The sequence below is a fragment of the Carettochelys insculpta genome, chromosome 4 (genome assembly GCF_033958435.1).
Source record: "Carettochelys insculpta isolate YL-2023 chromosome 4, ASM3395843v1, whole genome shotgun sequence".
NCBI classification, from domain to species: domain Eukaryota; kingdom Metazoa; phylum Chordata; order Testudines; family Carettochelyidae; genus Carettochelys; species Carettochelys insculpta.
In genome coordinates, this window is record NC_134140.1 from 132,084,537 (window position 1) to 132,093,642 (window position 9,106).

The following is a 9,106-nucleotide window of genomic DNA, read 5'->3' on the forward strand; positions in this document are numbered from 1 at the left end:
GGTGGCCAAGTTTGCAGATGACACCAAGTTGTTCAGGACAGTCAAAACCAAAAGGGATTGTGAAGAACTACAAAAAGATCTCAGCAAACTGAGTGATTGGGCAGCAAAATGGCAAATGAAATTTAATGTGGGTAAGTGTAAGGTAATGCACATTGGAAAAAATAACCCAAATTACACGTACAACATGATGGGGTCAAATTTAGCTACGACAGATCAGGAAAGGGATCTTGGAGTTATAGCGGATAGTTCTCTGAAGACATCCATGCAGTGTGCAGCGGCAGTTAGTAAAGCAAATAGGATGTTAGGAATTATTAAAAAAGGGATAGATAATAAGACAAAAGATATCATACTTCCCCTATATAAAACTATGGTACACCCACATCTTGAGTACTGTGTGCAGATGTGGTCTCCTCACCTCAAAAAAGATATATTGGCATTAGAAAAGGTTCAGAAAAGGGCGACTAAGATGATTAGGGGTTTGGAACGGGTCCCATATGAGGAGAGGCTAGAGAAACTGGGACTTTTCAGTCTGGCAAAGAGGCGATTGAGGGGCGATCGTGGGTGCATATTTGTAGTATGCCCTGACTTAGACTAAAAAGTCTACAGGGAACTACTATTGTGTCCAATACGGCAATAAACGTGGCCGACGTACCTTCGCACCTTACTAGACTCTGTGGTCATTGGGAGTTCTCTTCGGGTCTGCTGTGTCGGCTATCTGCAGAACTGGGGCAGCGCACAGAGGGAACACACGCACGCAGCCGAGTGATACCAGCATTGGAGAGAGCAGAGCACCACGCTGGTAGCATCTGACAACACTGGTGACCCCGACACAGCAGACCCAAAGAGAACCCCCAATGACCACAGAGTCCAGTAAGGCGTGAAGGCACGTCGGCCAGATTTATTGCCGTATTGGACACAATAGTAGTTCCCTGTAGACTTAGTCTAAGTCAGGGCATACTACAAATATGCACCCACGGTCAATGGACTCGGCTCAGTCAGTGGCAGGACTTTCCACTGCCCCCTCGGCCGAACCCAGACCACACCCCAGAAGTACGTTCTTATACACAGGTACAAACAATTTACACATCACTCCTGACGTATTGAGGTACAACCCTTCTACGTAGTCAGGTGCCGCCTCTCACCTTATACATGTTGGTTCAAACAAAACAACTCTATCCATCATATTACCTTTTTGCCCCTGTCATTGGGATGGGTCGTCCTGTTCTTTCTTATCTGTGGAATGTTCCAGGGTCGGGTGTTCTGGTACCATGTTCATACTTCAATATGCTAGGTAGATATGTTTATGCAACATCAACCCTCTTGCCAGCTTCTGTGAGCAATGCATTCCTTTAGCTCACAGCTGCACTTTGCTTTCTGTTAGCAAAGTCTTGAACATTACTTTAGTTCAGGCCTAAGGCCTCATACTGGGCCTGTACTTACTACATATACCAGCCAGCTCACAGGGTGCATAAAGGTTACTTGTATGCCAGGCTAGTCATATCATAGAATCATAGAACAATAGATCTGGAAGAGACCTAAAAAAGCCATCGAGTCCAGGCCCCTGCTCGGAGCAGGACCAAACCCATCAGATCAGCCTCGCCAGGGCTTTGTCGAGGTCAGACTTAAACACCTCCAGGGCTGGAGACTCCACTGCTCCCCTGGGGAGACCATTCCAATGCTTCACCACCCTCCTAGTGAAAAAGTTTTTCCTAATGTTCAACCTGGACCTTCCCAACCGCAACTTGAGACTGTTCCGTGTTCTGCCATCCGTGACCAGTGTGAACAGCCTCTCTCCAGCCTCTTTGCAGCCTCCCGTCAGTAAGTTGAAGGCTGTTATCAAGTCCCCCCTCAGTCTTCTCTTCTGCAGACTAAACAGTCCCAAGTCCCTCAACCTTTCTTCATAGGTCATATGCTCCAGCCTCCTAACTATTTTGGTCTCCCTCCGCTGGACCCTCTCCAGTGTATCCACATCCTTCCTATAACTGGGGGCCCAGAACTGGACACAGTACTCCAGATGTGGCCTCACTAAAGCCATATAAAGAGGAATAATCACTTCTCTGGATCTATTTTTTCTCTTTAAGAGGAGCATTGCCGGTAGATCCATCGTATCTTTGCCTCTTACCCAATCCATCTCTCTTCCTATCATTACAATGGAGAGAATCTGCTGTTTGGAACACCACAAGGCTAAAGCAATCTTAGCAGTTCTACTCCTCACGGTGTGTACTCTGCCCCAAAAGTGTGATTAAAGTGTTGCTGTGTTTGCCATTGTAGGTTAAAAGTGTCTATGCTGGTTTGAACCAATTTAGCAATTTGAGATTCCTGTCCATGAGTCACTAGGTAAAGCAAATTTTCAACAGCACTTGCTTTATTTCTTAAAGCTTCTAGGTCAATAGAGTTTAAGATTCCAGTCCCTGTACCTATCCCTCCTAATATAGTGCCAGCTATACTGCGAGCCTTGTGGGGGGTGGGGGGGTGACTATTTTCTTGTGCTAGTGATTGGTACCAAGCTTTAAAGATAGGAGTGCTGTATGGCTCACATTCTAGTCTCATCCCGGCTAGATTATTTTTATCCCAGTAAACCATAATATGAAGTGTTGAGATTAAAGGGGCTATGTAAACCTTGATATTTGGCTGTCTACGGAATAAGTGAGGGAATGCCATGGGAGTTGAATCTGGGCTATAAGTAATCAGAAATGTTACATTTCCGATTGGGATAGTCTCATTAATCCAGATTATGATGGTTCTAGTTTCCATTGGGTTTGGTTTGAAAGAGGGGACAGTGTGTACATTCGGTTTTCCAGGAGGGGTTCATTCCTCCTCTATCTTCTCCAGAGGCTGATACTTGGTAAGTGCATCCGTGATCTCCGGGGGTTATATTTACCCATACCTGTGCCAAAATCAGAAAGAAGATTCCCTGCAGGGTGTTGTTCACTGCTGGTATTTCTTGTGGTACCACATTTTCACTGTAATTGAACCAATGAATTCCCCAGTTAATACTGGATTGTGGATGGGATGCGTGTGCTGCCATCAGGACCCATATGCAGATCCCAATTGAAACCCTGGTATCCATGGGCCTCTCATTACTCCCGCAGCTTCCTTAGGAATTCTTGTAACTTATACCATAGACAGCCAAATATAAAAACCCCTGAAGACATGGCACTTATGTGTTTGATGAGCTTCACCCAAACATTGGAGACAGGATTTATGAGGGCCACTCACTGGCATAGATTTCAAGCAGGAGCTGCACCACTTAAAGACATGGGACTGTTTCATGCCCTCAGCCCCTGAAAGGGAGATGGGAAGGGCAAGGAAATAGTTTCCCCACTGGCCCACTGCCCAACACTAGAGATAATGGCTATGCTACAGCAGAGTGACTTCCGGGCTCTGGGAGCATGGGTGAGGGAGCTTGGGGCACAGGTGGTATTCTCCTCAATCCTGCCTGTCAGTGGTAGGGGCCCAGGCAGAGAGAGGTGCATCCTAGAGGTGAATGCCTGGCTTCGAAGATGGTATCTCCATAAGGCTTTGTCTTCCTCAACCACAGGATGCTATTCCAGGAAGGACTGCTGGGCAGAGATGGCATTCACCTTTTGAGGAGGGGAAAGACCGTATTTGGACACAGACTGGCTAACCTAGTGAGGAGGGCTTTAAACTAGGTTCGACGGGGGCAGGGGAGCCAAGCCCACAGGTAAGTGGAGAACATGGAAACCTGGGTAATGGGTCAGAAATGGGAGGCAGCATGGGCAACAATGTCAGAGTAAAAAGAGGGTCAGGGCAAAACAGGGAGGCAAGATCAAATCAATATCTTAGATGCCTGTATACAAATGCAAGAAGTATGGGTAATAAGCAGGAAGAACTGGAAGCGCTAATAAATAACTACAACTATGACATCGTTGGCATCATGGAAACTTGGTGGGATAATACATATGACTGGTATGTTGGTATTGAAGGGTACAGCCTGCTCAGGAAGGATAGACAGGGAAGAAAGGGGGAGGTGTTGCCTTATAAAAAATGCACACACTTGGACTGAGATGGAGATGGACGTAGGAGATGGATGTGTTGAGAGTCTCTGGGTTAGACTAAGAGGGGTAAAAAAACAAGGGTGATGTCCTGCTAGGAGTCTACTACAGGCCGCCTACCCAGGTGGAAGAGGTGGATGAGGCTTTTTTTAAACAACTAACAAAGTCATGCAGGGCCCAGGATTTGGTGGTGATGGGGGACTTCAACTATCCAGATATATGTTGGGAAACTAATACAGCGGGGCCCAGATTATCCAGTAAGATCTTGGATTGCATTGGAGACAATTTTTTATTCCAAAAGGTTGAAAAAGCCACCGGGGGTGGGGGAAGCTGTTCTAGACTTGATTTTAACAAATAGGGAGGAATTGGCAGAGAATTTGAAAGTGGAAGGCAGCTTGGGTGAAAGTGATCGTGAAATCATCACAAGCTTATTTATCGACCAACACCTACCCCAGGTTTACAGTGACAGATGCAGTGTATCTAAGCAAAGGAGAGACAAACCCCTTTAACAAGATCCCATCCCCATACGCTATAGAACCAAGTCCCTTGCTGGGGCTCTTGGCCTTTACCCCACACACAGTTACAGGGTGTACCTCTCGCGGGGCAGTCCCAGACTCAGAGCCCACAGATATATCACCAGGGCAGTACTAGCTGCCCACCTGTCTGCAGCATCCCACTGACTGCCACCTGCTAGTCACTGGCTACTCCTCCTACCAGCCGCCTGCCAGTCACCCCATCCACTGCTCCTCCTACCAGCCACCCGCTGGTCACCATCATCCACTGCTGTTCCTCCTACCAGCCACCCACCAGTATCTGCTGGGGAGTGCACTCAGGCACATCCCTGTGATTTCAGCTCTGCCTGGCCTCAGCAGCCACTCAGTGATTTCAGCTCTCAGTACATCCAGTGGGGAGTTTCATGAAAACCCTAGTATCCAGCTCTATCTTTCAACAGGTGGGGAACACGAGTCAAGCCAGGCTTATAGCTATATGGCATTGGCAGAGCCAAGGCACTCAGGAGGCCACCCCCAACTAATACTCTTCTACTCCTGCCTTACAATGCTTTAAACCAGGGAGCCCTGTGTAATCAATGTCTTACGCAGCTATGGCAACTGCCCTGTCCTCCACAACAACCCAGAGCACTGGTGAGATCCCACAACTCCCACACTGAGCATCAGCATAAATTGTGATTTTACAACACTGTGTTTACAATAGACAAAATCGCATGGCTTACTTGCTACCCATTAGGCTTTGCCTGAAAGGTATCACACATGCACACCTTTGCATTCTCATGCAAATGATCTCTGGGAGACACATTCCTCCCAGCCTCAGTATCACAAATGCACCCCTTTGTACTCTCATGCAAATGATCTCTGGGAGACACATTCCTTCCAGCCTTCAGCAGCATTGCGTTCCTGCTGCCACATTCCTTACAGATAGTGGAGCAGGTAATTAAAGAAATCATCTGCAAGCACTTGGAAGGTGGTAAGGGCATAGGGACCAGCCAGCATGGATTTGTACAGAACAAATCATGTCAAACCAATCTGAAAGCTTTCTTTGACAGGATAATGAGCTTTGTGGATAGCGGAGAAGCAGTAGATGGGGGTATACCTAGACTATAGTAAAGCATTTGATATGGTCTCACATGATATTCTTATAAAAAAACTAGGCAAAGTCAGTTTAGATGAGGCTACTATAAGGTGGGTCCATAACTGTCTGGATAACCATACTCAGAGAGTAGTTGTTAACGGTTCTCAAACCTGCTGGAAAAGTATAACAAGTGGAGTTCTGCAGGGGTCTGTTCTAGGACCGTTTCTGTTCAATATCTTCATCAATGATTTAGATATTGGCACAGAAAGTAAGCTTATTATGTTTGCAGATGATACGAAGCTGGGAGGGGTTGCAACTGCTTTGGAGGATAGGGTCATAAGTCAAAATGATCTGGATAAGTTGGAGAAATGGTCTGTGGTAAACAGGATGAAGTTTAATAAGGACAAATGCAAAGTGCTCCACTTGGGAAGGAACAATCAGTTTCACACATACAGAATGGGGAGAGACTGTCTAGGAATGACTACAGCAGAAAGGGACCTAGCGGTTATAGTGGACCAAAAGCTAAATATGAGTCAACAGTGTGATGCTGTTGCAAAAAAAGCAAACATGATTCTGGGATGCATTAACAGGTGTGTTGTAACAAGACACGAGAAGTCATTCTCCCGCTCTACTCTGCGCTGGTTAGGCCTCAGCTGGAGTATTGTGTCCAGTTCTGGGCACCGCAGTTCAAGAAAGATGTGGAGAAATTAGAGAGGGTCCAGAAAAGAGCAACAAGAATGATTAAAGGTCTAGAGAACGTGACCTATGAAGAAAGGCTGAAAGAATTGGGCTTGTTTAGTTTGGAAAAGAGAAGATTGAGGGGAGACAAGATAGCGGTTTTCAGGTATCTAAAAGGGTGTCATAAGGAGGAGGGAGAAAACTTGTTCTTCTTGGCCTCTGAGGACGGAACAAGAGGCAATGGACTTAAACTGCAGCAAGGGAGGTTTAGGTTGGACATTAGGAAAAAGTTTCTAAGTGTCAGGGTGGTCAAACAGTGGAATAAATTGCCAAGGGAGGTTGTGGAATCTCCATCACTGGAGATACTTAAGAACAGGTTAGATAAATGTCTATCAGGGATGAGAGTGGTAGTTGTGTTAGTCTGGATCTGCAAAAGCAAAGACCTGCATCTGACGAAGTGGGTCTTTGCCCACGAAAGCTTATGCTCATACATTTCTGTTAGTCTATGAGGTGCCACAGGATCCCTCGTTGCTTTTATCAGGGGTGCTGTAGAGAGTACTTTGTCCTGCCATGAGGGCAGGGGGCTGGACTCGATGGCCTCTCGAGGTCCCTTCCAGTCCTAGTGTTCTATGATTCTATGAACTTTTACAACTATTTACACAAGAAAGACCTAGGGAGTCATGCCAAAAGTATGTTTCCACAATTCCAACAGCCCGCTTGAGCAGTAAGAAGGAACTGAGGGGAGGTCGGGTCTGCTGGGTCACATATATACAGCTCCACAATGGTGTCACACCAGGGGGCTTCACAGCTGACCTGATGGGTAGCAGCTAGGGTACAACTTTCCAACAGTTTGTGCCTGCAGGACGCACACCGAGCTCGAATAGATATGAGCAAGCACTCGAAGAAGAAGCCCCTGCACCCAGATTTGCCTGCCTAGGAGGTGGGGGGAGGGACTGCCCCACACTTCCTTCCCCTCCCTTCTCAGGTGCACTTGTAACAGTATAACCACTATGGTTTCTCCAGCCATTTTGAGAGGCCATTAGCTTGTCTACAGCCGGACTAAAGAGCAGCAGCCATTAACGGTGAAGCTACAAGTCACATCCTCACATTTCATCTGCATTTGAGCACAATAGTAGTATATCAGGCTGTTAAGAGGAAGACCACATCCTAGTGCCACCCACTGTTAAACAGATCACAAGATGGGTAAAGTAAACTTAATTAACAGCATTTCATCCAGCAGGCAACGACTTATCAACGGCTGGGGTGGAACCAGCATTCTCTGATGATTGTCTTCACTTTTCTACTCTTTTCTGTATACTGTTTTCTGTACATTTTTTGTCTGGTTTGTAGTTGCTCCTGTCTGCTGTATAATTAACTTTGTTAGGTGCAAATCAGTTAAGGTGGTGGGTTATGTTTGGTTAGGTAATTCTGTTTCCGTGGGCTATTCTTGGTTAGCAAAATTGTATGAAAATAAATGGTCAAGGTATAGCTAACCAGGACTCAGTTTCACTACGTAGAAACTGGGGTCCAAGCGGGGGAAAAGGGAGGAACAGAACATCAAGAGGGGGAGGAAGAAGAACAGAACATCAAAGAGGGAAGAAGGAACACCTAAAGGACGCACCCCCAGGAGCCCCCCAAGACCCTGAGGTGCAGCAACCAGCATCCAGAGAGTGACTTTGTCTGTGCCAACTGTGGAAGTCTGCCCGCTTGCCTTAGCAGGACTGGTGAGCATAATATTGTGTGCTTAGCATGTATTCTCCTTTCTTGGTAATTGTAAATAAATAGAGAATAAGAATATTAGTGTGTCAGGCTTTTTCAGTGGCATGGATCCTGCATACCGGCAGGGAATTATGCCCTGAGCCCCAGGAATTGGGTAAGGGTGGGAGTTTAAATTTACAGGGTCACGCCTGGAGCCCTATGGATTGGGTAAAAGTGTGTGTGTCCCTAAGTGTAAAAGGGATATCACATTTCTGCGGGTAGCACAGTAACCGCCCCAGCCTGCCCTGGCACCACTCCCTTGTAGCCAGTAGCAGCCAGCAAAGGAGCCCAGTGTGGTGCTACAGGAGCAGTTGCCTGCTGCCAAGGGCAGACAGGGATGTTTGGGGGAGGCACATGGGGGCAGAAGGCAGGACTGGAGGACACTCAGGGAAGTGCATAGGGCAAAGACCCAGCCCCATACACTGGTGGAGCTGGGCCCCTGGGCTGAATACTTCAGGAACCACAAGCCCATACAGCTCAGTGCCCCCGGGCAGGGGACAGAGATAGTGGGGGCTTGTGAGAGGCACCCTCATTCTTTCAAAGGAGGTGTTTATTGAAGAGAGAGATTTATGCCATTCCATGGCTGCCTGTGTGTGGTGTGTGCATCAGTCACTGAGCGGTGTCTGTGAGTATCCTTCCAGCACAGTCACCGTCCTCATCCCATAGCTACAGAGCCACAGATTGTAAAGCTCAAAGCGACCACATTACATTCCTCTGGTCCGACCATCCTGTAGAATTCTATCCAACCATTTCCGCATCGCACCTGCAACTCCTGCTTGAACTGCAGCAGATCTTCCAGCTGCTGTCTCCTTTATCCTAATTCCCTCCCTCCTCCTCTCCTGTTGGGCCAGGATCGTAACTTTACAACACAAAGATTACGAGGAAACAGCCTGAACACAACTGAGTGAAAGCAATGCCTACACAGCACGGTGCCTTGACGGAGAAACTCTACAGGTGCTACCTGGGAGAGAGGCACCAAAGGACAAGAAAAAACATATCCAGCTGCAGCTGGTTTCATTTTGCCCTTGGCCCTTTAAACATAATCTAGGGTGGAACCAGGAAGCGAA